This window comes from Sturnira hondurensis, unplaced genomic scaffold (genome assembly GCF_014824575.4).
Source record: "Sturnira hondurensis isolate 20B ecotype Veracruz unplaced genomic scaffold, ASM1482457v3 Scaffold0020119, whole genome shotgun sequence".
Lineage (NCBI taxonomy): Eukaryota > Metazoa > Chordata > Mammalia > Chiroptera > Phyllostomidae > Sturnira > Sturnira hondurensis.
The window spans coordinates 4253306-4281241 of record NW_028092750.1 but is presented as its reverse complement, the minus strand read 5'-3'; the positions used below and the strand labels follow the sequence as shown (position 1 = coordinate 4281241).

The 27936-nt window shown below is 44.8% G+C and overlaps 1 protein-coding gene across 3 annotated transcripts in view; it reads left to right on the top strand.

Moving 5' to 3' along the window:
- Window positions 1–27936, top strand: part of GATAD2A (GATA zinc finger domain containing 2A) — a 113391-nt gene that overhangs the window by 5917 nt on the left and 79538 nt on the right. The window contains exon 1 of one of the 3 annotated variants that reach the window (XM_037029010.1): window positions 9836–10156. The exons of 1 other annotated variant lie outside the window; for it this stretch is intronic. The gene's annotated coding sequence lies outside the window, so the exon portion shown is untranslated. Of the gene's footprint in view, window positions 1–9835; window positions 10157–27936 lie in introns of those variants that run through there. One more of the 3 variants, XM_037029007.1, reaches the window with a different exon arrangement.

Below are 27936 nucleotides of genomic sequence, written 5' to 3'. Positions count from 1 at the left end.
AGGGCAGGATGGTGTTATTTTTAATTTCTGTTATTAAGTTTGGCTTTATCCTCTGTGTAGCCCAACCTCCTTTGTTTAATACAAATTTATTCCTCCAAACTTGCCTATGAGTGATGTTTGAGCTCTCAAGTAAGGGCTTTATTTACCACAGGTTTTCCTGTGTGGCCATAAGTTAGGCTTTTAAATTTATTTATTATTTATTTTTGTGCAACTTAAATTGGATTGAAAAATATAAAGTGTTAAATCTTTTGGCTCATGTAATTTCCTAATGCCAGCAAATAATTCATCAGTGGTTCTGTGCCTACCATGTGTTGGGCATACGACCCTGGGTGCCCAGGGTCTAGCAGTGAGGAAGACAGGTGACGCATTAGGCCCTCAAGGAGCTTACATCCCAGTCACAGACAAGCAAATGAATGAATGGAAGAATATTGTAGGGCTTCTCTGGGAATATCCCTGGATTTGGGGAGTCCTGGGTGGAGTTTCTTGGAGGTTTAGAAGTAACACCTCACTACCCTTCGCATTTCTTCACTGGACTCCTTGCTTCTGTTTCTTCCCTCTATAAAGAGGTGAAATTTCGGCATTTTCCCAGTTGATTGTTGGCTATTGGCACTAGTTGATCTAGGTTGACTGTGGTTGTAGGTTTTTTTAAAAAAAGATTTTATTTATTTATTTTTAGAGACAGAGGTAAAGAAACATTGATGTGAGTGAGAAACATTGATTAGTGGGAGATTAGTTTAGATTAGATTAGGAAACATTGATTAGTTGCCTCTTGCAGGCTCCCAACCTATCCCTGACTAGAAATCAAACTGGCAGCCTTTTGGTTTGAGGGATGGTGCCCAACCCACTAAGCTGCACCAGTCAGGTCAGGGGCTGTAATTTTGGAGTAACTAGAGAGAGAGTCTGGGATAGTCATGGCCAGGAGCATTTTCAGCTTTGCTTTTCTTAAAGTTAGTGGCAGTGTGTATTTGGAATCCTGTGGCATTTCTTAATGGCAGTGCATATTATGCAGAGATAAACAGCTCTAAAAGTCCTTCCTGCCTTGTTTGAAATCTTAAAAAAAAAAATTCAGACAAGGGGAGTGCTTGTCTATTATTCATGGGATAGGAAAAGTGAGACTTCAAATAGATTGCTTTGTTGTGTATTGGTAGGTTCATGGTGAATGAAGTTCCCTCTGTCCTAGGGTTCCCTCTTACATGGGGTTTGAGGAAGCACTATTTTGACTTTTCTATGTTGTGGACAGCTTTGATGTTAGTTCACATAGGTCAGTTATATGATAGGTGCTTTTCTTACAAAAGTGTATTTGTGAGGGAGCCAGAGAGGGGTGGATACTCATTTGGGGCACAGGCTCCAGGAGAGAGGAGGAGAGTTTCTGGTTAGTCTGTCTTTTTTCCTTCCACCCAAGTACTGACTCTGGAGGTGAAGAGACAGGCCCAAGCCGGAAGTGGGTGTGAATAAGTAATGCAACTGTGCATGTGACCAGGTTCCCACCTCTGGGCTCTGCTGTCCTTTGGAAGTGGATGCTTGCTCCCTCCTCACTTCCTGTTCCTCAGCACTCCAGGCTAAGTTCTTGGGCCTCGATTTGAGCATAGAAAGCACCACTTTTTCTTTGGTAACCTGGTTTGTCAGAGTTGGGAGCACTTGGCAGTTCTGAGGCTCAGTTCATGTACTCACAAAGTCAGAACTCTGGCAGGGTAGCCAATAAGATGATTTCCTGTTGCATTACCACAGTGCTCCCTGTATGAGCGTGCCTCTAGAGGGATTCTCTGGAGATGTGTATAGAACTTAAGGAAGCAGAGAGCAGAAAGGTCCTTCTGTGAGAGTGTGCTCTGGAAGAATGGTCTTCTTTGCTTTGTAAAAAAAAAAGTGCTATGGGAGGCCCTGTGTGCAGTGGGAGCTTTAGAGCCAGAAAGCCTTAGGTCTGTATCCAGATTTCACCACTTGCTGGCTTTCTGACCTCAGGGAAGTGGCCTAATTGCAAGTGGCCTAAGCTCTTTGGGCGTCAGTCTCATTTGTGGGGTAGGGATGGTAATCACAAAGCAAGCAATCAGATCATTGTAGGTACCTTGTAAGGGAGTTGTTACAGAATTGTATCAAGACTGACTATTTCTCTCGAGGTTGGCACCCAAGTGTGGTCAGCTATCTATAGCAGTTAATAATGCCCAAGAGCAAACCAGTCCACATTGAGGCCACAGGTTGCTGTGCATCACCAAGGGCCATGATCTAGAGGTTCCTGGGTTGGCTGATTTTCTCAGTGAGTTTCCTCAGTTTAATGTAGCTTCACACTGGGTATACTTGCTCTAAGGACTTTCAGTGCCTCCTGAAGCATAACAGGGTTACTAGGAAAAAGGCTCAAACCTATACTCTATGTGACTGCCATAGGTGCTAGCAAAAGCCTCACCTTTGACTTACTAAGGGTCAGATACCTGGCTGGACATAGGAGCTTATAGGTTACTAGGAAAAGACAGGTACATTAATTGGCAAGTGAAGCAAAGTATTGTATGCAGTTGGATTGAGGGAAGGAGGGGGAGATTTGGAAGGTCAGTAAAGAAAGGGGAGTGATGGAGAGAAGTACTTGTTAGTAGGCACCTACACATTTTGGGGAAAGGAATAGCATGGGCATGGGCAAGGGTCTGGCAGCCAAAACAGCCTGGTGAGTTCCTTTGACCTGAGGAGGTTATGCTTATCTAAAAGATAGAGTTTGAACTGGGTACCTATAATATAAGTAAAGCTCAACGTTACCTTCAAAGGGAGGAACTCTTTTTTTAAAAATATTTTCTTTCTTTCTTTTTTTTTTTTATTTTAGAGAGAGGGGAAGGGAAGGAGAAAGAGAGGGAGAGAAACATCAATGTGTGGTTGCTTTTTGTGTGTCCCCCACTGGGGACCAAGGACGCAACCCAGACATGTGCCCTGACTGGGAATTGAACAGCGACCCCTTGGTTCACAGGTTGGCACTCAATCCACTGAGCCACACCAGCCAGGGGTAAGGTAGTCTAAAATTCTTTTTTTTTTTGGATTTAAAAATATTTCGAGTTTTTTTTAAAAAAGATTTTATTTATTTATTTACCTTTAGAGGGGAAGGAGAGAGGGAGAGAAACATCAATGTATGGTTGCCTTTTGTGCTTCTCCTGCTGGGAAATGGCCTGCAGGGAACCAGCCTGCAACCCAGGCATGTGCCCTGAATGGGAATCAAACCGCAATCCTCTGGTTCGCAGGCTTGTGCTCAATCCACTGAGCTACACCAGCCAGGGCGGTAGTCTAAAATTCTTAATGCAGGATAACAGTTTAAAATTCTTTTATTTTGGAGAGAGGGGAAGGAAGGGAGAAAGAGTGGGAGAGAAACATTGGTGTGAGAGAGAAATATTAATCATTGCCTCTTGCATGCACCTCAACTGGGGAACCCACAACCCAGGCATGTGCCTTGACCAGGAATTGAACTGGCAACCTTTCTGTTTGCAGGATGATGCCCAGCCAACTGAGCCGCACTGGCCAGGGCAGCAGTTTTTTAACTTTCAAGGCATTTTCAAGGTTTATGCTTTATATTTATATTTATAAAGCTTCAAGCTTTATATTTAACCCCTAGTATCATTATTGAAGGTGGACTTTTGACCTGAATTTGAAAGAAAGATCTTACTCTTTCCAAAGTATGAGTTGGTAAAATGTAGGCCTGACTAGGTCAGCATGCAAAGAGGGCCTGGTGTTTGTTATCAAGCTGTGAAGGAGAAAGCTGGGTAGACCTGTTAACTGTATTTTTTCTATAGGGAAATGCTGGGCACCAGGGAAGGAAGGAGAGTACCCATCTTATTAGAAAAACTTGGGGAAGAATGTTTTCCCTCCTCCCTATGTCAGGTTGGAAGATCTGCCATTTAATAACTGGGTACTAAGTGAACTGGGTACTGAGTGGGGTGTGAACTGGATACCGAGTTTTTAAAACATGTTTTTCTTTATGTCTAAATCAAGGATGTTTATTAGCAGACCAATGATGTGACTAACACTGTTTCTTTGCTAAGCAGGTTTGAATATGTTGATCTCTAGATTTAAAATTGCCTCATTGCCTTTTCTTTTTCTGGTAGTTTTCTGATTGTTTTTCTCTTTTAAATCTTGAATTCATAGAAAACATTGTTCACTTAGTAACTTTTCAAAGACTTAGGTAGGTATTTTTTTGTAAGCCATGTATAGATACAAAAGAGATATTCCTTACCACCTGGTGACAATGCAGATGAAGACAGAATAAGAGATACATTTGCAGTTCATGATCACTCTTCTGAGCTGTTTATATTTAACCCTTTAGGGAAACATTTGTGCTCAGAACTCTGTAATGGTGGGACATCAAGGTCGCAGAGAGACTGACTACAGATGAAGCCTGAACTCCACATAGCACAGACACGAAGTGGTTCAGAATTGTAGTTAGAAATGGCAGCCCTGGGCAGTGTGCCCAGTGGGTTGAGTGCTGGCCTGTGAACCAAAAGGTTACTGGTTTTATTCCCAGTCAGGGCACGTACCTGGGTTTTGGCCAGGTCCCCAGTTGTGGGCATGCGAGAGGCAACCGATTGATACTTCTCTCCCTCTCTTTCTTTCTCCTGTCCTCTCTCTCTAGAAATGGATAAAAATCTTTAAAAATAAAAAGCGACACTTAGAAGAAAGCAAACACATGTTGACAAAGTGTCCTATCTCTAGAAAGCTGTATTTGAAACAACTTTTCAGCATACACAACACCCATGGAACAGACAGGTGCTGATATGTCTTCCATAATTCCTAATCTAGTGTAAAAATGTTGTGACTTAAAAAATGAAGCCCTGGCTGGTATGGCTCAGTGGACTGAGTTCTGGCCTGTGAACCAAAGGATCACCAGTCTGATTCCCAGTCTGGGGTGTATGTCTGGGTTGTGGGCCAGCTTCCCAGTATGGGGTGTGTGAGTGGCATACATTGATGTTTCTGTCCCTCTCTTTCCCTATCTAAAAATAAATAAATAAAATCTTTTTAAAAAAGAAGACATTTGTTGCCCTGGCTGGGTTGCTCAGTGGTTGGAGTGTCAGCCTGTACACCAAAAGGTTGCCAGTTCGATTCCCAGTCAGGGCACATGTGTAGGTTGCAAGTTTGATTCCTGGTTGAGGTGCATACAGGAGGCAACCAATTGATGTTTCTCTCTCTCTTTTTATTTATTTATTTATATTTATTTTTCAAAAGATTTTATTTATTTATCTTTAGAGGGGAAGGGAAGAAGAGGAGAGAAATATCAATGTATGGTTGCCTCTCGTGAGTCCCCTGTTGGGAACCGGCCTGCAACCCAGGCATGTGCCCTGACTGGGAATTGAACCGTGATTGTGTGGTTTGCAGGCCTGCGCTCAATCCACTGAGCTACACCAGCCAGGGCTCTCTCTCTCTTTTTCAAAAATATTTTATTTATTTATTTTTAGAGGGGGAAGGGAGAAAGAGAGGGACAGAAATATCAATGTTTGGTTGCCTCTTGCACTCCCCCTACTTGCCTGGCCTGCAACCCAGGCAAGTACCCTGACTAGGAATCGAACCAGTGACCCTTTGGTTGAAGGCTGGCACTCAATCCACTGAGCCATACCAGCCAGGGCAGATGTTTCTCTCTTTTCTCTCTTCTTCTCTCCCTAAAATGAATAAACGTACCCTCCGGTAAGGATAATTTGAAAAAAAAAGACATTTGTTGTAGCAGCTGTCATGTATCATGAGTATCTCATTCTTCATAGAGTATCACTATAATAGTCTTTTTAACTATTTTCTGGTCTTTGAAAAGGTACCCAAAATATCAAAGTACTATGGAAATCAAATTCACTTAAAAATGAATTCTTTCCTTTTCTTTCCCAACCAAGTGCTCTGTAATTTCACCATGTGATCATGAATTTTGGTTGAAGTAAGAAATTTCAAAACAATTCTTTCTTGGAGATTGTGGCTATCTTGTCCTTAAACTCAATGAAAAGAGTTTCAGACTTTAGAGTACAAAAAATGCTAAATATGGGAAGTGGTTAGTGTTCTTGTTCATAAGGGTACTTTAAAAAAAGCTTGGTACACTTTTGAATATATACACTGTTTATTTCATTTATTGATTTTAGATATTTTATTTATTTTTTACTTTTAAAAGATTTTATCTATCTTTAGAGGGGAAGGGAAGGAGAGAGGGAGAGAAATATCAGTGTATGGTTGCCTGTCTTGTGTCTCCCACTGGGAACTGGCCTGCAACCCAGGCATGTGCCCTGACTGAGAATCGAACCGCGGTTTGGTTTGCAGGCCTGCGCTCAATCCACTGAGCTACACCAGCCAGGGCTAGATACTTTATTTTTTATTTATTGATTTTATTGATTGTTTAGTGATTTTATTTAGAGAGAGAGAGAGATTGGCATCGATTCATTGTTCCACCTACCTATGCATTCATTAGTTGACTCTTTTTAAAAAAAAAATATTTTATTTATTTATTTTTAGAGAGGGGGGACAGGAAGGAGGAAGAGAGGGAGAGAAACATCCATGTGTGGTTGCCTCTCATATGTCCCTGACCGGGGACCTGGCCTGCAACCCAGGCATGTGCCCTGACTGGGAATTGAACCGTGATCGTGTGGTTTGCAGGCCCAAGCTCAATCCACTGAGCTACACCAGCCAGGGATACACTGTTTATTTATTTATTTTTTAAAAAAGATTTTATTTATCTTTAGAGAGGAAAGGAAGGGGAGAAGGAGAGAAATATTAATGTATAGTTGCCTCTCGTGAGTCCCCTGCTGGGACCTGGCCCGCAACCCAGGCATGTGCCCTAACTGGGAGTGGAACCGAAAACATGTGGTTTGCAGGCCCGTGCTCAATCCACTGAGCTACACCCGCCAGGGCTACACTGTTTATTTTTTAGAGAGCTTCTCAGAAAATAAGTAGGTCTGTTTAGCTTGTGAACTTAAGTAAGTAATAGTTCATTCTACTTACTTAGTAGTAGTTTTGGGAGAGAATGATGGCATCTAGAAAGTTTATAGTATAATGAATCTTACCTCTTTTTCAGCCCTTTCTGCCCCAAAGCCCCCATACTCCAGGTGTAGCCAGCTCTGGCCTTTTCCTCTGCTATTCTGGATGCCTCGGATGCTCATCTGTTAGGATGCTCATCTGTTAAAACTGGATCAAATGTCACATCCACAAAGATTTCCTAGACCCTTACCCAGGCAGGGGAGCAACCCCTTCCTCAGTCTTTTCCTATGAATGCCTTTTCTGCATTGACGTTGTTCTGTGTCTTTCTTCATCACCAGCCTGTGAATTTCTGGAGTTGGTGCATGCAGGTTTCTCATCATGCTAAACCCTTGGAAAGACTGGTCTCTTAGACAGTTCGTGTGTATCAGTGTTTATCACAAAAGGCATCTTAAATTTTGTCCACCAGAAACTTTAAAAAAATTTCCTGATTAAAACAAAAAAAAGACAGTACCTTAAACATTCAGTAGGTGATGCTACTCCTTTTCTGTCAGTTTCACTCTATTGTGAAGCCTCTGACCAATTTCTGCTATAAAAGAGGACATGAACTTGGATTTTGGCCTAAATTTCTTTTCTTTAGTCCCTGTTTTGTGCAGAAACAGGTTCAGATGGTGTTTAGAACTTTATCTAATAGTACATTAAAATGATAGTTAAAATATTTTTGTAGTGGTTAGGGTGGAAGGAGGCTTAGCTGTTATTAGCAAGGATCTGGTCTATGAAGGATATGAAATTTAAAGTGAATTTGGAAGGCAATTTTAACTAATAAGTATTTTTAAAGTATTATATATTACCTGATATCTATAAGTATTAATTGAATGCCTTGTTCTTAGGACAGAGGGAAAACTTAGAGAAAAATATGGTTCTAGCTACAGTTGTCTTTTGCCTTAGAGTGGCATCTGCAGGTGATTGCATCATATTTCATAATTATCCAGCTGAACTATTTGCTGTTTAGTCCAGTGGTAGGCACCGAGGCAGCTTTTAGTTCAAGCAGCCTCAGTATTCACTGGCTTGAGTATCAGGGACCCCAAACAGGTCTGGATTTACTGTCACTTTCCATTTATACACCTGGCTCTCTCTTCCTATCACAAAAATAAACCTTGTAACAATTTCATTCTATCCCCACTCCTGCTTTCCCAGCTAGAGAAGTTGGCATTGCCCTCTGGAGCAGCCCACCTGTCACCAGTGCACACCTCAGTCCACAGGGGTGTGTCATTAATATGTTGCAGCTGAGGCCTCCTTCTTTAAAACAGGATGGTTGTTGCCTTGGTGACTCATACAGAGCTTGCCAGCTCAGACTGTAGAATCTCTATCTCAAGTCTTGGGTCTCCCACCTGACCACACTTTGGTCTGTTTGGAGTTAATTAAGTTGGCGTTAATCGAGACCAGGGTGAGGAGCAGTGAGGTAATATTTTGCTTGTATTGCTTTAATATACATCATTTGATTAATTGTCGTAGAGTAAAGCAGTTCTTAAAATACACAGCTGCTGAGTTACAGTGAAACTCTGGATATTCGCTTTAACCTATTCTTGCAAATGCGATCAGGAAGCTTCCTGCATTTCTGTATCATGTCACCTGTTTAGGAATAACACTGTTTTTGTTTGTTTTTTGAATTTGAACATTTGAATTGCTTTGTAGCAAAGCAAGTTGCTGACAAAACTGGGTCAAGGAATGTTTGGGGTCAACATTTTGTATTTTGTATCATTTTTTTAGTTTGAGGAATGCTTCTCTTAACCCAGGGGAGGTTGTGTCAGATGTTGCATTAAGCAGTTGGAAGATTTTGGAGCTGGGGTGGTGTAATCAATGACAAAATGTTGCCAAATAGAAATGAACACAGAATTAAGATGGGCTTTTTTTTTAACTTTGTGGCTGGGAGCATATAGCAGAAAAACAATTTTATTTGTAAAACTTGTTCTACATTAAATGTTTTTCAAGTTTGGCGTCAAGAGCAATCATGGGTCAGAATTATACTGGTTTCTCTTTTTAAAATGAAATAGAGAATATCAGAGTACATTGCAAGTGGTAAAGGTATGTCCCGTGAAACTTGTTTCAATTGTATTAATATGTACTAGGATGTATTGTAAAAAACTAAGTCACTATTCAGGAGTCTGTGTCACATCATAAATTATTTAACGTGGAAAAAGAATATGAGTTTTTTTGCGATTCTTCAGAACCTGATCTTGATATTGAGAGACTTCTTGTAATATTTTATTTTCCCTATTGAAATTATGTTGCTTTATGTAGTTTAACATCCCCAAAGTCCATGCTCTCTCAGGTTAGACTGTGTTTCGTGTTTCCTTCATGTCATTAGAGAGTAAAGGGTGCAGGTTTGCTTTCGAAGTTGCGTGGCCGAGGGTGGGGGAAGGGTGCGATTACCTTCTCCCAGAGGCACTGGAGTACACTGGGAAGTAACTGGAGAGGGAGCGCAGTCATCCCTGAGTGTCTGGAATTGGGTGGGTCTGGAGCTTTGTAAACTCTCTTCACTGAACTGGAGAAGTGATGGTTTAGTGGATAGCCGGGAGGGGAGCTTCTGTGTGACGACGGAGACACTCAGATCTTGGTTTTCAGAAGCAGCTGAGTTAGTCCTGGTGGTTCAGCGCAGCTGGAGTGAGGTCAGCAGTGAGCGCGTCGTGAGTCAGCCTTGGGTGCGGCCGGCCGGCTGGCTTTGCTACGGGTGAGCTGGCCGCGACCCCGGGGTCCTACGCTGAGAGCCCGCCCGGGGCCACGTGGGAAACCGACGCGCAGAGCTGGGCGTAGGGAGCAGGGTCTGGAGGTCGGTGCTTCCGGGGCGGGGCCGGTAGGGCCCCGCCTGACCACGCCTTTCAACCATAGGCCCCGCCTCAGTGCTTAGCCCCGCCCATCCGGGCGCGGGCGGGCGGCGTCTCCTTTAAGAGCTCCCCGGTGTTTTGGGGGCCGCGGGCCGGGCGCGCTGACCTGGTGCGCATGTCCCGGGCGGTGACGCCGGCGCCGGGCTCCATGTGTGCGGCCGAGGGGCGCATTATCTGGCCGGCGGCGCGGGCGGGCGGGAGGACCGGCGGAGCGAGCGCCGCGGGCCCGGGCGGCCCCACAGGCGGAAGAAGAGCGCGTGGCCCGGCGCCCCCGGTTCCTCGGCCGCCCGGCCCCGCGGGTGACCCTGGTCCCACGGCCCCGCGAACCCGTGCGCTGCCCTAGGGCCCGGCCGGCCCGTGGCGGCCCGGTAAGTTCCGGACCAAACTTGGCGGGGGGGGGCGGGGTGTATGTGCGGAGCCGGGGCCCCGGGCCCCCTGGTAGAGACTAAAGTGGCAGGGGTGATATGAACTGGACAGGGTCTGGAGGTCGTGAGGGACTTCCCTCCTGAGCGTGAAAAAGTGAGGGTGAGCGAGTTCTACTCCTTGTAATTTCGGGAGCTTCTTTCTTGCGCTGCCCTGGAAAGTTCCGCGCTCAGTCGCTGCTCGGGCACGTGGGGGCCGGGCGGGGGTCCGGGCGGGGGTCCGGGCAAGTTGCGGTGTCGCCCCTACACCTCTTGCGTTTCCTCTGGGACCGGGGAGAGGCCGGGTCGCGAGGTACCGCTTTCAAGTGGCGGGGACTGGTGGGGTTGGTGGAGGCGGCAGGAGGGAGGCACGTGGGCCCGAGGGGGGGGGTCCGGGCGGGCCGCGGGGGTCCAGGGCAAGCTGAGACGGGCTGTGGCGCTGGCCCCCGTGGCGGCGGCGAGGACGGCGGCGGATCCCTTGTCAGAATAAGAGTCCCCGCGCGCCCACGCCTGCAGGGCTGTCCCTCCCCTTGCTCGCGCCCTTCCTGCCTGACCCCCGGGAGCTGCAGGATCCTTCCCCCCTCTCTGTTCCAGCCCTTTACGGGGCCCTTCTCTTTAAATTTGCCCCCTCCCCCATTTAGGCGGTGGCTCTCTCGAGCTCTTTTTTCCCCACTTGGAATAGGTCGGCATCACTTGACTACAGTAGTAGCTGGCCTTTTAAAGGGATTATTGCCAAGAATCGGAATTGATCATTTCAACAAGGAAGGGCTTAATGGGCAGGGCTCCAGCTTAGAGGGTGACTGACACTTAGTGTGTGCCTACACAGGCACCCAGGAATGAATGGGACCCTTCCTTAAGTAACTGAATGACAACCATTGGGGGCACGTTTTTGCTCTGCTCTGAAATTTTGAGTATCCGATCAAAAGTCTTTAGGTGTGTAGTTCATCCTTATCTTAAGAGCTTTGGATTCTTTAGATCAAAGTCCGGGTGAGTCACTTAAGCCTTTAATTTTCTGTCTTCCTCACCCTTTACTTTTTAAAGTTTTCTCGGAGTTCACCGTGCTTGTTAAGTCTCTAGTTCTGTGTGTCTGTTTCCTACAGTGACACCTTCTGGTTGTGGCAGCACAGAGAACCTGATGGACAGACAGACTTCTGTGCATTCGCCTCAGTCTTATTTTTTTCCTGGTAGTGGTTATAAGTTTTCTTTTAAGTTAGATTATGTGAGATAATGTTTACTGGCACCTGATCAGTATTATTGTGGGTGGTCCTTAAGGTAAAACCAGTAGCTTGTTAGACCTGAGAGCAAGCTGTAGAGGAGGGCTAATAAATTACACTAGTACCCAGATTTGAGTACCTACTGTATGCCAAGTTCAGTGCACAGACATCTTCAGTACCTGTAAAAATCTCATGGGGAGGGGGGAAGTATAGTACTCCACTTCACTGGTGAGGAAACTGAGGCTTGCCTGAGTAGCCGAAAGGCAGAACTGGCTTGAACTTGCTGTGTAGGGCACCAGAGTCCAGGAATGTTTTGTTTGCAAACCCGGTGTATGAGCATTTCCTGGGAGCTCCTAAACACAAGGTCATTTACTTGTCCAGGCTCCAGTGCACTTCCTCTTGGAGGTGTGAGATGATTTGGTGACACTGTTTTAGCTATGCTTTGTCTTCAGTTACCAGCTGGCCTTTAAGGAGCCAAACTTGAGTCCTCTCTCTGCATTCATTTCCCCAGGAGAGTTGGCCCTTTCCTAAAGGAAGCAGTTTAGAATGAGAATTTGGAGTGAATTGCTAGACTCTCCTATCACTTACTCCTCCACTCTTCATCTTTCATCTCTTATCCATCCCCTAAGATTCTGATGCTGATTTTTACAGAGGACTGTCTCATCTTGGTTGTGGTGTAGAGAATAGATGGCTTCTGTATTACTGATTTGAATGCATTGTTATTTCCACTGTGATGACATCATTTTTTAAAATGTCAAGTCATCTCTATTAATGCAGTATCACTTAGCAGATTCTACAATCTTATATTTTGATAGTGAGGAAAGAAATACTACTACTCTTGGTAGAAAAAATTCTGGAAGGATTTGTACCAAAATGTCAATAATAAAATCTCTTGATTAGGGTTAATAGTGGTTTTTTTTTGACTTTTTAGTACCTCTATTTTATGAGTTTTAAAAATAAGGAACTTTTTGGGGTAATCAAACACATTTTAAAGGCTCCAATTCTCAGCTCTTCAGTAGCTCCTCTCATTTGCCTTGAATCATTTTGTGAATTTCTGACATTGCAAGTAGTGATTTCTGGATTGATTTGTTCAGTAAATACTGGAGTGTGTACTGTGCTCCAGCACTGTGCTAAGAACCCCTGCTCATTGGAGTTTACGGTGAGATTAATGGGAGAGAAATCATAATTAATCTCATGAACGTGGGGAAATTTACAAGGGCCAAGGAGAGGATGCCATTACTTGGTTTGCAAGACTCGAAGAGTTCTTCCTTCAGTTGGGATCAGAGGACAAGTAGGAGCTAAGTAGGTAAAGAGAAAAAGGGAGAGCATTTCTTGCAGAGGGACTGACTGAATCTCAGTGGGTTGGAGAAGAGAGACAGACAGATGTGTGAGGGAGATGAGGTGGGCAGCCCTGGGGCAGAGGGGCTCTGGGATTTACCTGACAGCAGTGAGATCCAATGGAAGAGGTTAAGGGACTGCGCAACTGAGGTGGTACAATGAGTCTCACAGATAAGACCTCATTGGACTTTAGATAACAGACAACTGCAGGATGCCCCTGAAGGAAATGAGTGGGAAGGTAGTGAGGCCATTATGAAATATTGGCATTTTCTTGAGGGAAAATAAAGAATGATATGCAGAGTCTTGAATGTATTAATTCCCAACAGAGACAAAAATAAAATACCTTTACCACCGAATTCAGTTAAGGACTGTCAAATGTGCTAATCTCTTAAGAGTGGGCAGCTCAAGTATTTTTCCGGAGAAATACCTTCTTGGACTTGGGGTGTTTCTCTACCATCAGTTGAAATAGCCAAGGCTATTTTTCCTAGACAAATTTCTCCCTGATAATTCAGTTAATGTATGCTCATTGTAGAAAACTAGGAAGATTATGAAACAGGTGAGATCTTCCTGAGCAGTATGAGCAGTTGTCCTGGGTAATAGAGCATCCCTGGGATTTCCTTGTAACAGTTGTTGGGCTGGGAGGTGCAGCAGAACCAGAAGAATAAGTTGGCAGTGTTACAGTTTGGGGCTTACAGATTCGTGCAGCCTGCTAAGTTGATTGTTAGAATGGATGCTCTTGAGTTATCTGAACTGTTTAGGAGGTGAGTTACACCATCTGGTATTCTTTGATTGCTATTCTTTGAGGTATAATGAAACTTATTTTATGTGCTAACTGTGCAAAGTTCCCGTCTCTGACTTGAATTAGGAAGGCAGCATGTTAAGGTAGAGATTAAAAAACTGGGGACTTGAAGTGATGGCAGTGTGGTGAAAGTAGTGAGACTAGTTTTCTTAGAAACAAGTACCAGCTGGGGACAGACCCTGCACACACGTGGATTCTGGCAAACGTGATCTAGGACTTTTTAGTCAAGAGGAATGTCAGACCATGGGTTTCTTGCTCTCCTCTCCTTGCTTCCTAGACTGTATTTGTGACCTCTTTTTGTGTGATGAAAATGTAGGTTAGGTCTTTTAGAAGACAAAGAAATTTAATAGAGTTCCTGCAGATAGCCTTAGGAAGTGACTGGGAATTCTCCAAAGTGTGGTAAAGGAGTCCTTGCAGCTTCTCAGTGACCTGCACCCACTTTTCCCCCAGCTTCACAAAGGTACCGCTGTTTCTCATTTGAGTTTGTCATAGACCTTGCTTTCCTGTTCTCCTGATACCTAGTTCTTGGGCTCTTTATATAAAAGGAGTAAAGACTATATCCATGTAGGAAGGCTAGCATCTGAGTTAGGAGGTAGTGGCAGAGGGTGGCCAGTACTCCAAAGGGGACACCCAGGCAGGTGTTTGTAGGGGAAGGTTTGAGGCTGTAGGACTTTGAGGCAACTTGGTACAACTGCAGCTGGGGGCCGGGAAGGGGAGGCAGCATGGGATTGGAAAGTCTCCACTTGTTTGAAATTGAGGGATCCCTCAGCTGGTCTTCTGCAGCTCTATTGTCAGACACCATACCACTTGTTCTGCCTTGCTGGTCAGATCTTATGGTTTGAACCATCAAACTTAATTTAGCCTAAATGGAATGATGCCTTTGAGTATGCTTTACTGAAATTACTGCAAATAAGTAAGTAAAAGTACTGCTTATAGTGGACAACCAGCTCCTAATACCAGGGAGGCTGCTTGTGTACCGTGCTGCCTGCTGTTTGCCAGGTGAGGCCATGGGCCTGTTCTTAGGCAGCAGGTCCCTGCAACAGTGTCCTGGGCCAGCCCTGGTCTTGCCTCAGAGAGGTTGGGTGTGAGCTTCACTTAGCCGCTTCCTAGTGATGTGACCTTTCTGAACCTTGCTTTCTGTTTCCCATTTCTAATAAGGGTAGCACTGTCTATCTTGAATGGTTGAGTTAGGTGTTAGGGAGCTAATGAATGCAGGTGGTTTAGCACATCACCTAATGTGTGTACCTGCTCAATAAATTGGAGTTCAGTGAGCTTTACCATTATGACTAGAACAGATGAGGCAGAGAACAAAAGCATTAATGGCTGCTCTGCTTTTCTTGTGTGGAGCACCTTCATGCTGGTAGTCCAGACTGTCACTCTCTAATGTGTGCCCCTTGGAGCCATAGCCGGTCCTCACCGTCTAGCTGGAAGAAGGTGAAGCCCATTAGAGAGGGTGACATTGTCAGGGTCACCTTGCTGTTAGTTATTTTACAGCTGGGATTTCTCTCGGCCTTTCTGATTTCAGACTTTGCGTGTTTTTCCCACTAGCCTCAGCATCTCCCTAGAAATAGAGTAGAATGGCTGGATTTTGGGGGCTTCACCAGGGGAAAGGAGGGAGCCCCTTTCTGGGCCCTGGGCTTGCCAAATTCCATTCTGACTTTTGGGTTAGCCCCTCCATTTGTGAGAGGGAAAGATGTTTGCCAGACATATCTGTCATGGGGTCCTGGCTTTGAGAACTAAGAGAAGTCCATATATCCCTGGCTTTATCCCTGAGTGGATTCTGGTCAGGAATGGCAATTGGGTTGCCCAGTGGTACATGTAGTGGGAAATGGGAGAGCCTGACCTGAATCCCGTCCTGCTTCCAGGCTTCTAGCTCTCTAGCTGGGTTGGAGAATGAGCAGATTTATCATTGCCTACAGTTTACCACTCTTCAGCCTTGGGCCGTGCACCTGGCCCCCTGACTTCGGGTGGGGGCTGTATCTTTCACCTCATAGGATGTTGTGAGGATAAGTAGTCACAGGTATCCCAGGCCCTGCTCCTCCATTCACCTCTGAGACAAATTTTTCTCCTCCTGGGTAACAGCTACTTGATGATCCCCCTGTGGTATCACAGCTCAGGTATGCACAATGAAACAGATTTGAGGAGCTAGATTTTCTTTATAACAAAATCCTACCATAGCTAATAGTCTGGAGTTACTGGAGCTCATTGTAAGGAGATCTCACCTAAAAAATTCTGTGAGATTATCCAGAAGTAATGCAAAAAACTCTGTGGTCGTGAATTTGCATATACTCCAGCCTAACATTTCCTTCAGTTCCAATTGTTCTATGCAATTAGCCCTTGAGTTAATGGCTGTTAAACTCAACACATTCTTACCTTGTAGGCAGCTGCTCACCATGACCTCAGAGGTGAGCAGGTTTCAGGCCAGGTAACTTGAGTTTCCAGTTGCTGAATTTTTGTGGCAGTGAGAACAGATTGTTTGGTTTTCTTGTGTGTTTTAGGCAGGCTAACTCTGCCAGTCAGTTTTGAGAACTTTCCCTCTGCAACCTTCATACATATCCTCAGAGGAAACACATTTTCACCAATTGCTCAGTGGTTTGGGAAAGGTAGGATACGGCAAACTGAATTTTTTAAAAAGATTTTACTTGTTTTCAGACAGAGAAGGGAAGGAAAAAGAGAGGGAGAAAAACATCAGTGTGTGTTTGTCTCTTTCAAACCCCCTACTGGGAACCTAGCCTGCAACCCAGGCATGTGCCCTGACTGGGAACTGAACCAGTAGCCATTTGCTTTGCAGGCCTGCACTCAGTCCACTGAGCCACACCAGCCAGGATGCAAACTGAATTCTTGAGTTGAGGGTATTGGTTGAGTCACCCCAGATCTGTGCTATTCTCAGGACTTATGTATCATTGATGGGACAACTGAACTTCATGTTCTGTGGCCTAATTTTTTTCCCCTGTGCGTTTAAAGAGTTAATGCCCACCCTCTTAATGGCACTGGCTCTTTCAGAGGATTCTATAGTCAGATCCTCCCCTAAGTGGGATTCTCCTATACCCACTGGAATCCTGGGAGAGTTTGAGGGTTTGATTAGTATTTTCCTTAATACTTTTGTTTAATTACTTGTCTTTTTTCAACCAAAGTGACAGTTCTCTCTTTCTCTCTATCTCTCTTTCTCTCTCTCTATTTTATTTATTTATTTTTAGTGAGACAGGAAGAGAGGGAGAAAGAGATAAACATACTCACCTGGACTGCGGACTGAACCCACAACCCAGGCATGTGCTCTGAGGGATGACACCCAACCAACTGAGCCAACACTGGTCAGGTTCCAAGTGATGTTCTTAATGCTGAAGTCAGGGGAGGAGGTGGGGAGCGTCAGGTGTCAGTGGTAGGAGTTGCCTGGTCTGCTTTTGAAGTTTTCTTGGGTAAAGATATTAATGTGTTGAGTCTGGAATGAGATGTAATTGCAGCCATATTGTTAATTTATATGTGTTGAGCAGGGCATTAGAAATGTAACTATTTGGGTCCTTGGGCAGGAAACAACTTTATAATTTACCTGGGACTAGTCTGCTTCTGTGTGCAGTTTTGCTGTGTCCCCATCATGTGGCACACAGATTTCATTCAAGATGAGTGGGGGAAGCCCTAGATATACACTAGAAACTGAGGTTCTAGAAGAGTGACCTTTCCCCTGCTGACTTATAGAAGGGAGGGAACATAGGTGGCTCTCCATTCCCTCCTAGAGCTACCCTGGTCAGGTCTGTCATCTTTATTTCTTCATGGTTTGGATAGGTTTTTTTTGTTGTTGTTTAGGTTCCTCTTCGCTTTATGTAGGTCCATTGGCAGGTTTCCTTTCTGAGCCAAGATCATTGTGGTGAGAGGATAGGGCAGGACACAGGGAGGAAGACTTCAAGGATGCTTTTGGAATTTCAAGGCAGTTTTTTGTTTTGTTTTTTATTTTTGAAAGATGTAGCTATGTTTCCAGTTTTGGAATTGAGTTGGGGTGGCTTTTAATTTTAAGTGCATAAAACTGCTTTTCCTGTCTACTAAGAAAAGTGATGGTACTTATTTGAGTAGACATCCTTTAGACATGAGGGTGACCATTTCTAAATTCTTAAAAGCAACACATGTAAATAAGGTGGAACTGGCTTAACGTCAGGTTCTCATGGTCAGCTGTGCTAGTCCATGGCAAGAGAGGGGCTTTGACACTCTGCAAAGGATACTGGTTGATTCCAGAACAGTGCAGCCTGTCTGCTAAAAAGCATTCTGGGAGGTTATTTACTGTTATATTACTTATATCTAGGAGAGTCTGTTCTGGCTGATGGAGAGGTCTTTATACCATATCACAGGACTGGTTAGAAGGGTTCAACATGTTTTGTTTGGAGGAGAGAAGACTGGGGGCAGGAGATGGTGAGGGTTTCCTGGAGGCCCATTAGTGAGTCAGGATCTCAGCTCAGGATAGAACAGGAAGCCTTTCCTGTTGCTGGAGCACTTGCTTTACTTCCTTTGGGAGTGTGGAAGGGGTTCCTCTTACTTTCCAGAGATAATATCAGGTGACCCTGCCACAAAAGGCAACGGAAGTGGACAGGTCATCACCTGGGGTAGGAGCTCAGCATTGGGTGAGCAGCTCAGAGACATGCACTCACCTGTGAAGTTTGAGATGGTGGGAGCTTCTTTACTTTGTTACTACCATGGTTTATTACAGAAGAAAAAAGGAAACAAATTTCTTAGAAAACGAGGTAACTTTGATTTGTTTAACCAGCTTTCTCAGTCTATGAGCCACTGTTTGTGTGTGTGTGTGTGTGTGTTTTAATCCTCACCAGAGGATATTTTTTCATTGCTTTTTAGAGGGGAAAGGAGAGAGGGTTTAGGGGAAGGGAGGAAGAAAGAGAGAGAGAGGGACATCAATGTGAGAGAAGCATTGATTGGTTGCCTTTTGTATATGCCCCAACCAGGGACTGAACCAGCACCCTAATAAGCATGTGCCCTGACTGGGAATCAAACCTGTGACCTTCCAGTCCATCCGCAAGACAGTGCCCAGCCAACACCCATGCTGGCCAGGGCTTTTTTTTTTTAAAGTTATTAAAAAAAAACTTAACCCATTGACATTTCAGGGTATAAGCTACTCTGGTCAGTACCCCATGGAGTGAAATGTTGTGTGGGTTTCTCATCACTACATGGTGAAATGACCAGAGCAGGAAATGTGTTGTTGGTTGTGGGATTCTCTAAGCAGAGTTTCTTAGCTGATGGGAGAAGTGCAAAGATGTTCTTGCAGCCAGGTGGCCCTAGCCCCTGGGCAGTACCTGAAGCTGTGAGTAGCTTTGTGTTGTGCAAATTCCCTTTTTGTTACATGCCATGATGTGAGAATAATGGGCATCTGATTTGTATCTGTCCCCAGTCTCCTCCATCATCTCAACCCATTCTCCCCTTTCTGAGAAGAGATATGGTTTTCTTGGTCTCGAGATTTATCATTGTTGTGGAGAAAGGTGCTTGACACTGGATTAGACCCTTCACAAGGAGTGTCCATTAGACCATTCACAAGGAGTGTCCACTGCACTGGAGTGTCAGGAAGGGGTGAAGTTGGAAGATCACCCTTCCAGATGCCAGGGTTTATGGTAAGTTGTAGTGGGAAAGAAGGTTGAAAAATGCATGTTGTTCTGGTTATTGTTGATGACCTTAAATCACAGGTGGCAAACAGGCCCTTGAGATGAATCCAGCCCTCTACCTTGTTTTATCCAGCCTGGCATCCTTATTTCTATCCAGCGGCAGCGCCAAGCTCTCACATAACTGTTCAAGAGTAGTTACATTTATACAGTCCTAAAATTATATTCAGCCCTTTGAAGGCAGCCACGTGGCTGATGTGGCCCTGGTGAAAATGAATTTGACACCCCTGCATTAAAGGGAAGGCTGTTTTATTTTTCTCTCCTAAAAGCATGGAGACCTCTCAGAGGTTTCTGGGGGGAAGAATGTCAACTTGAATTGGGCAGGAAAGCCAGACAGGAAAAAATGACATTGATAAAAGGCAGGCATGAACTGATACAGTCTTGAATTTGCTTGGTGAGGAATAAAAAGCAGGCACAGGTGCTGGAGACAGTGTGTAGGTATATTGGATGGGGACTAAACTGGTTACCAGGGGATGAGAACAGGTCACATCTGTCCATTCAACAACTGGGGTAGCTTTGCTGTGTGGGCTGTGCTGTGCTCCTGGGGTACAGTGGTGCCTGAAATGGCCTGTTCCTGTCCCCAGGGATCCATAGTCACATGGAGAGACAGGGTAGGGTGCCCTGAGAGAGAGAAAGGGTGAGCAGGAACATAGCTGAGAGGTGGCCACTGAGGGAGGATTGGAAGGTGACACAGGTCCCCCAGATTATGGGTCTGATTTTAGGGGTGCTGAATTTAAACAAAGGCAATGTGAGCTAGGTTCTATAGAGGGTGGTTTTAGGTTGTGTCTACTAATACTTCCTGGAAGAAGATAGATGTTGGTGAGACAACCCAGCCTGTGATTCTACATGGCCCCTCTGCTTCTCTAGGCTGGGAGGGTACAGTGGTTTGAGGCGTGGAGGCCATGTGTGGTAGTCAGGATCCTCAAGGCATGTCTGTGATCCTATCCTTCATAGCTGTGACCTCTGGGGCCAGGTACAGAACTTGATTTGTCCTTGCATCTCCTCCTCACCAAACTAATAGTACTTTGTTTTAGGTGCCAGTGAAATAACTGATAGGTGAGGGACTAAAATATCCAAGGGACTATCTCTTATATGTAGGAAAAATTTGTTTTGCTCTATTCCCGGGAGTGAAGTAGTGATGGATGGATGGAAATTAGAGGGACACAGCCCTTAATGTAGTCTGAGAAAGAACTTTGTAGCAATTAGAGGGACCAGAAAGAGACTCAGTGTGATTGCAGTGCCCTGGGAACTGGTTGGTAACCCACATTTTCTAGATTCTAAGGATTTTTCAGCTTGAGATTTTGGACAGTTTTCCAGAAGGACTGAGTGATTAAGATGCTTCTCTGAAATATCCACATGAATTATTCCAACAGCTGCTGCTTCCTGGTGTAGAAATTTTCCTTGTTTCATGCATTGCTCAAGTGTTTTTCAAATCTTGGCTTTTTTGGCAGAGTTCAGGGGAGAAGACAGGTGGTGTTCTGCCAAGTGATGATACTAGTTTTGAGATTGGTGAAGGGTTGTGGTTGCAGGAAGGGAAGGAACTTTGGGGATTTGGCACTTGGAAGAAATGACTTGGATCAGAGCATAGCACCTGGCTGGTGATGACCACAACACTGTCAGGGTCCTGATTAATTACGGGTTTGAGGTCGGTGGTGCGTAATCAGGTGAATTATGTGAAGGTAGCAGTCTGGTGCCCCATATGCAGAGCTGGGAGGGCTGGTGTGGGCCCTGGCTACTCGTACCTGGGAATCCCTCTCTGCAGGGCCTGGGCTGTCCTCTGGGCCTTGTGTCTTCTGCTGTCCTTGAACCCTCCTTGCTTTGTTACTGACCAGTGGAACCAGTTCCTTTCCCACTGGTTTGTGTCTGCCTTGTTCATTGCCTTTCATGGGTGAGGCTTCTGTTGTTTGAACAGAAGGAAGTCCACTGGATGCTAGCATGCACATTGGGGCTCAGCCCTCTAGGAGGTTTCCCAGCAATTCAGTAAAGGGTTAAGTTAATGTGCTCTGAGAAGAGGAATCGAGGGTGTGCTGATCTTTGCTCTAAGGAGTCTCCCAGAGCCCTGAGAAGGATCCAGCCCAAGGATGGTCTCAAAGTCAGACTGTTCTTGATTTGCAGTGGTTCAGATTTGACCCTGGGCCTGGGAGATGGCAGACCTGGGTCTGAATCCCCATTTGACTTCTTATAACCCTGTGACCCTATCCAATCACCTTTACCACTCAGCCCCATTTTTCTTACCTGTCAAGTGTGGGTATCAATGGCAGTCCCCTATGTAAAGTGTGGGCGGGCAGGCAGTCCCTAAGTGAAGTGTGGGTGATAATGGTAGTCCCTCATGTGAAGTAAGGGTGACGGTGGCAGTCCCTGTGTGAAGTGTAGGTGACAATGGCAGTACCTGCACTGTGTGAATGACAAGGGCAGTCACTTGTGTGAAATGTGGGTGGCAGTGGCAGTCAGTCCCCTGTCTGAAGTCTAAGTGACAGTGGCAGTCCCTGTGTGAAGTGCAGGTAACATTGGCAGTCTCCATGTGAAGTGTAAGTGACGAGGGCAGTCCCCATGGCAAGTGTGGGTAACGTCAGTACCTTGTTCCGTGGTTATGGGGATTAAATGAAATCATGCGTGTAAAGTGCTGGTGTGACACATGCCACCAACTAAAGAATTCAATCATTGTTAACCACTGTTGTGCTTTTTTTTCTTCGTTAGTAACCAATTTTTTTCTTTTTAAAATAATTATATTTCATTGATTATGCTAGTATAGTTGTCCCCATTTTTCCCCTTGGCAGGTCACCACCTGGCAACCCTTCTCAGGCAATCGTCACACCATTTTTCCTGTCCATGGGTCATTGGTATAAATTTGTGGGCTACATCATTTCCTGTGTGGTACTTTACATTCCCATGGCTGTTCTGTAACTACCTATTTGTATTTACTTTTTGATCCCTTCACCAATTCACCTATCTCTCCCCCTCCCCTGTCCATCTGGCAACCATTGAAACATTCTCCATATTCATGGTTCTGTCTCTGTTCTTGTTTGCTTAGTTTAAAAAATTTTTTCATTTATTTATTTTTAGGTAGAGGGGGAAGGAGAGGGAGAGAAACATCAATGTGTGGTTGTCTCTTGTGCACCCCCTACTTGGGACATGGCCCACAACCTAGGTGTGTGCCCTGACTGGGAATCAAACTGATGACCCTTTGGTTCATAGGCTGACACTCAGTCCACTGAGCCACACCAACCAAGTGTGCTTAGTTTGTTTTTAGTTTTAATTGTTGATATGTATTTATTGCCATTTTATTATTTATACTTTTGATCATCTTTTTCTTAAAAAGTCCCTTTAACATTTCATATAATAATGATTTGGTGATGATGAGCTCCTTTGGATTTTTTTTTGGCAAGATTTTATTTATTTATCTTTAGAGGGGAAGGGAAGGAGAGAAATATCAATGTATGGTTGCCTCCCACGTGTCCCCCACTGGGAACTGGCCCAGAAACCCAGGCACGCCCCCTACTGGGAATCAAACCGCCATCTCCTGGTTCGCAGGCCCGCTCTCAATCCTCTGAGCTACACCAGCCAGGGCTCCTTTGGATTTTTTCTTCTCTGGGAAGCTTTTTATCTGTCCTTTGAATCTAAATGATATCTTTGTTGGGTAGAGCAATCTTGTCTGTAGGTTCCCGCTTTTTATGACTTTGAATATTTCTTGTCAGTCCCTTCTAGTTTGGAAAGGGTCTTTTGAGAAACCAGCTGAGAGTCTTATGGGAACTTCCCTGTAGGTAACTAATTGCTTTTCTCTTGGTGCTTTTAACATTCTCTGTTTATCTTTAAATTTGGCATACAAATTTTAACTGTACTATGTCTTGGAGTGGGCCTCTTTGCATCCATCATAATTGGGACTCTCTGCTTCCTGGACTTGCATGTTTATTTCCTTCACCAGATTAGGGAAGTTTTCTTTCATTATTTTTTCAACGATGTTTTCACTTTCTTTTTTTTTCTTCTTCTTATGACACCCTTATGATGAGAATGTTGGAATGCTTGAAGTCACAAAGGTTGCTTACACTATTGTTTTTTTTAATTCTTTTTTCATCTTGTTCTGTTTGCTTGTTTTTTTCTTCTTTATGTTTTAAGTCGCTGATTTGATTATCAGCTTCATTCATACTACTGTTTCCCTGTGAATTGTTTTTTTTAAGTCTTTAAAATTATTTTATTTTATTTTTAAAAATTTTTAAAATATTTTATTAATTATGCCATTGCAGTTGTCCTATTCCCTCCTTCATTCCCCTCTACCCTGCACACCCCTCCCCCATCATTCCCCCCTTTAGTTTATGTCCATGTGTCACAAGTTCTTTAGATTCTGTATTTCCCATAGTATTCTTGTCCTCCCCCTGTCTATTTTCTACCTACCGTCTATGCTACTTATTCTCTGTACCTTCTGCCCCCTTCTCCTCCTCCCACTCCCCTTTTGCTAACCCTCCATGTGATCTCCATTTTTATGTTTCCATCCCCATCTTGCTGTCCTCTTAGTTTGCTTTTGTTTTAGGTGTGGTTAATAACTGTGAGTTTGCTATCCTTTCACTGTTCATGTTTTTTAATCTTCTTTTTCTTAGATAAGTCCCTGTAACATTTCATATAATAAGGACTTGGTGATGATGAACTCCTTGAATTTGATCTTATCTGAGAAGCACTTTATCTGCCCTTCCATTCTAAATGAAAGCTTTGCTGGATAGAGCCATCTTGGCTGTAGGTCTTTGGATTTCATGACTTGGAATACTTCTTTCCAGCCCCTTCTTGCCTGTAAGGTCTCTTTTGAGAAATTAGCTGACAGTCTGATGGGCACTCCTTTGTATGTGACTGTCCCCTTATCTCTTGCTGCTTCTAGTATTCTCTCCTTCATTTTAATCTTGGGTAATGTAATTATGATGTGCCTTGGTGTGTTCCTTCTTGGGTCCAACTTCTTTGAAACTCTCTGAGCTTCCTGGATTTCCTGGAAGTCTATTTCCTTTGCCAGACTAGGGAAGTTCTCCTTTATTTTTATTATTTGTTCAAATAAGTTTTGCACTCGTGGCTGTTCCTCTTCCCCTTCTGGTACCCCTATAATTCGGATGTTGGGACGTTTCAAGATGTCCTGGAGGTTCCTAAGCCTCTCCTCAATTTTTTGAATTATTGTTTCTTCATACTTTTCTGTTTGGTCATTTTTTTCTTTCTTATGATCCACTCCCTTGATTTGAGTCCCAGTTTCCTTCCCAACACTATTGGTTTCCTGTGCATTTTCTTTCATTTCAATTAGTTTAGCCTTCATATGTTCCTCTAATTTGTGACTAAAATCAACCAATTCTGTGAGCATCCTGATCACCAGTGTTTTGAACTGTGCATCTGAAAGGTTGGCTATTTCTTGGTCACTTAGAATTCTAGGCTCTGGAGCTTTGAGCTGTTCTTGAGCCATGTTTTGGTCTGTTGGTACCTGTTATGTATGAGGGTAGGAGCCTTAGGTGTTCACCAGGGCGGGGCGACCCAGTCACTGGGGCGGGGTCAGAGAGGGAAAAAATGGCGCTTTGTTCCACTCTCTCTCAGATTTCTGTCTCCTCTGGCTTCCCACAAGCAAATTGGGCCCTTCTGATGAAGCTTCTCGGGTATTTGGGCTTGCGTACCCTCCAGGACCCTGTGGGTCTCTCCAATGAACTCTCTGTGAGCCTGGGAGCCTCTTCCGGCACCTTGACCCCAAAAGTGTTTCCAATTGGTGCTTTCAGGCTCTAATTCCTGTCGCTGGGGCCCTAGCCTAAGCAGTCTGTCTCACTGTTCGCTCCTTCGCTTGGTTTATCCGTCTGGCTGAATGGTTCATTGTTGTCGGACTTCTTTTTTTTTTAAAAGATTTTATTTATTTATTTATCTTTAGAGGGGAGGGAGAGAAACATCAATGTATGTAGTTGCCTTTCGTGCGTCCCCTGCGGGAAGTTGGCCTGCAGGGAACCAGCCTGCAACCCAGGCATGTGCCCTGACTGGGAATTGAACCGCGATCCTCTGGTTCGCAGGCCCGCGCTCAATCCACTGAGCTACACCAGCCAGGACCCTGTTGTCAGACTTCTGTACAGTTCAATTTTCTGTGTTTTGGCTGTGTTTTTGTTACTAAAACTTTGTTGTTTTTAAATTTAGTTGTGCAAGGAGGCACAGTGTTTCCACCCACGCCTCCATCTTGGCTGGAAGTCAGCTTTCCTTAATCTTGACTCATTCTAAAAGTTCAGGAAAACTGAACTACCTTAGGGAATTCCTCGTACACTCGCTTCTTAAGATGCGCTGCCATGGCTGCTTGCGGACCCTCTCTGAATTGTTCTTTATTTCAATTAATGAGTCCTTCATTTCTGACTGGATCTTTTTGATGCTGTTGAAGTTCTCACTAAGTTACTTGAGCATTCTTTTTTTAAAAAATATTTATTTGTTTATTTATTTTTAGAGGGGAAGGGAAGGAGAGAAGGAGAGAAATATTAGGCAATGGTTGCCTCTCGTGAGTCTCCTGCTGGGAACTGGCCTGCAACCCAGGCTTGTACCCTGACGGAATCAAACCATGATCGCGTGGTTCGCAGGCCCACACTCAATCTACACCAGCCAGGGCTACTTGAGCATTCTTATAACCGTTGTTTTGAACTTTGCATCTGATAGCTTGCTTATCTCCATTTTGTTTAGTTCTTTTTCCGGAGTTTTGATCTGTTTTTTTTTTTTTTTAATTTTATTTGGGCTGTTTCTTTGTGTCCTCATTTTGGCAGCCTCCATGTCTTTGTTTTTATGTATCAGGAAGAACTGCTATGACACCGTCTGTTGGTATTGTGGCCTAATGTAATAGGTATCCTATAGTATCCAGTGGCACAGCCTCCTGTATCATCCAAGCTGAGTACTTGAAGTATGTCCTTTATGTGGGCTGAATTTACCTTCCTCTTATAGTTTAGCATTGATTACTGGTGGCAGGTCAGTGGGAGGGATTTATCCAGGCTCATCAGCTGCAAGGATTGGCTGTGACCACTTACCCTCTGCCCTGTGTGGAGGATCCGCTGTGGAGAGGCAGGGTGGTGATGCCCCAGCATGGTCTGTAGCTGTCCACTGGATGTGCAGGCTCTGAGGTTTTCCCAGGTGGTGCAGACCAAGGTCTGCACCTACCTGTGTTCTCCTTGGGGCCACCCTGCCTGATCTGTAAAGCAATCTGAAATGGCTGCTACTTGTGTTGGTCATGGAGGTTCCCAGGTAAAGCTAAGCGGTGAATCTAGGATGACTGCTGCTAGTACTGTGTCTGTGGCCACTTAGTAAGAGGTAAAGGGGGCTGGAGGCTTACTGAGATCAGCTGTTGCTTGTTTGATAGGGTTTAGAAAGTTGTGCCCTGGTTGGTGTGGCTCTGTGGATTGAGTGAGTACCAAGCTGCAAACCCCAAAAGGTTGCAGGTTTGATTCCTAGTCGGGGCACATGCCAAGGCCTGGGTTGCAAGCCAAGTCCCCTGTTGGGGGAGTGGGAGAGGCAACCATATATTGATGTTCCTCTCCCTCTCTTTCTCCCTCCCTTCCTCTCTCTAACAAAAGAATAATAAAATCTTTAAAAAAAAGAGAGGGAAGTTATGAAGCATGAAGCCAAGACCTGCCATTCACCTGGAAAAGTCACTGGGGTGGGCCAGTAAGTTGGGTGGGAGGGAGTCTGAGGGGATTTTCAGGGTGTGGCAAACAGTGTTAGCCAGCTTGATGGAATCTCAGATATGGCACCTGCCTGCTGGCTCTGTGGCTCTGTGGGAGGAGGGTTCACAAAAGGGACAATGGCTTCTGCCTCTCTTTCTCTCTGGGAAAAAGCTGTCCTACAGTTTCCACCTTGATGCTAGACACTTTAATTCCTGCCTATATGCTACTAGTGCCTTTCTAACTGCTACCCTGGAGGTGGAGCTCAGAGGGAGTGAGTCTGAGTAAGTTTATGTGTGGGTCCTTTAAGCCTAACTGCTTGAGGCTCCAGAAGTTTCTTCCATTGACTCATATCATACCCCACTGGTTTCTGCAGCCAGAAGTTTTGGGGACTTAATCTTCTTGGCCTTAGAACCCTGGGGTGAGGGGCCTGGTAGGGGGTTGGGACTCCTCACTCCTGAGATATCCCTCCCAAAAATTTATCCACCACATGTGGGTGAGGGATTAGCCTGTTCTGTGTCTCCGCCCCTCCTACCAATCCGGATGGATGTGGTTTCATTAATTCTGTAGTTGTCCGACTTCCATGCAGTTTGATTTCTGTCAGTTCTGAGTGATGGTGGTTCTGTGTTTTAGTTACAATTTTGATGTGGTTATGTGAGGAGGTGAGCTGTGTTTACCTATGCTGCCATCTTGACCAGAAGTTAGTAACCAATTTTCTTTTTAGCTTGTTAAATGATGATTCTTTCAAAGTCCTCAATGTTGTTCTCAATGTGCTTTTTTCTGTAGCATTTTGAATTGTGTGTCCAATGGTAGCTTTCTCAATGAAGAGTCAGGCATTCCCCTTCCTGCCCCACTGAAACCTGATGAAACATGCAGGAGGAGCCTGGACTGTGGGGAGAGAAGAGCCCCTGCCCTGGCAGCAGTGTCACAGACTGGCACAGACTGGGTCTCTTGCTGGATCTTGGCACTGGCTGGTTAGGAAGGATCTGGGTCTGTGTGAGTCTGCTGAAGGCAGAGCAGAGCAGAGGGGTGGGCCTTAGAGGAGGCATGAGGGTCACCAGCAAGGCTGGCCCAGTAAAGGCTTAGGTCAGTGAACTGCCCCACTTCGTCTCCC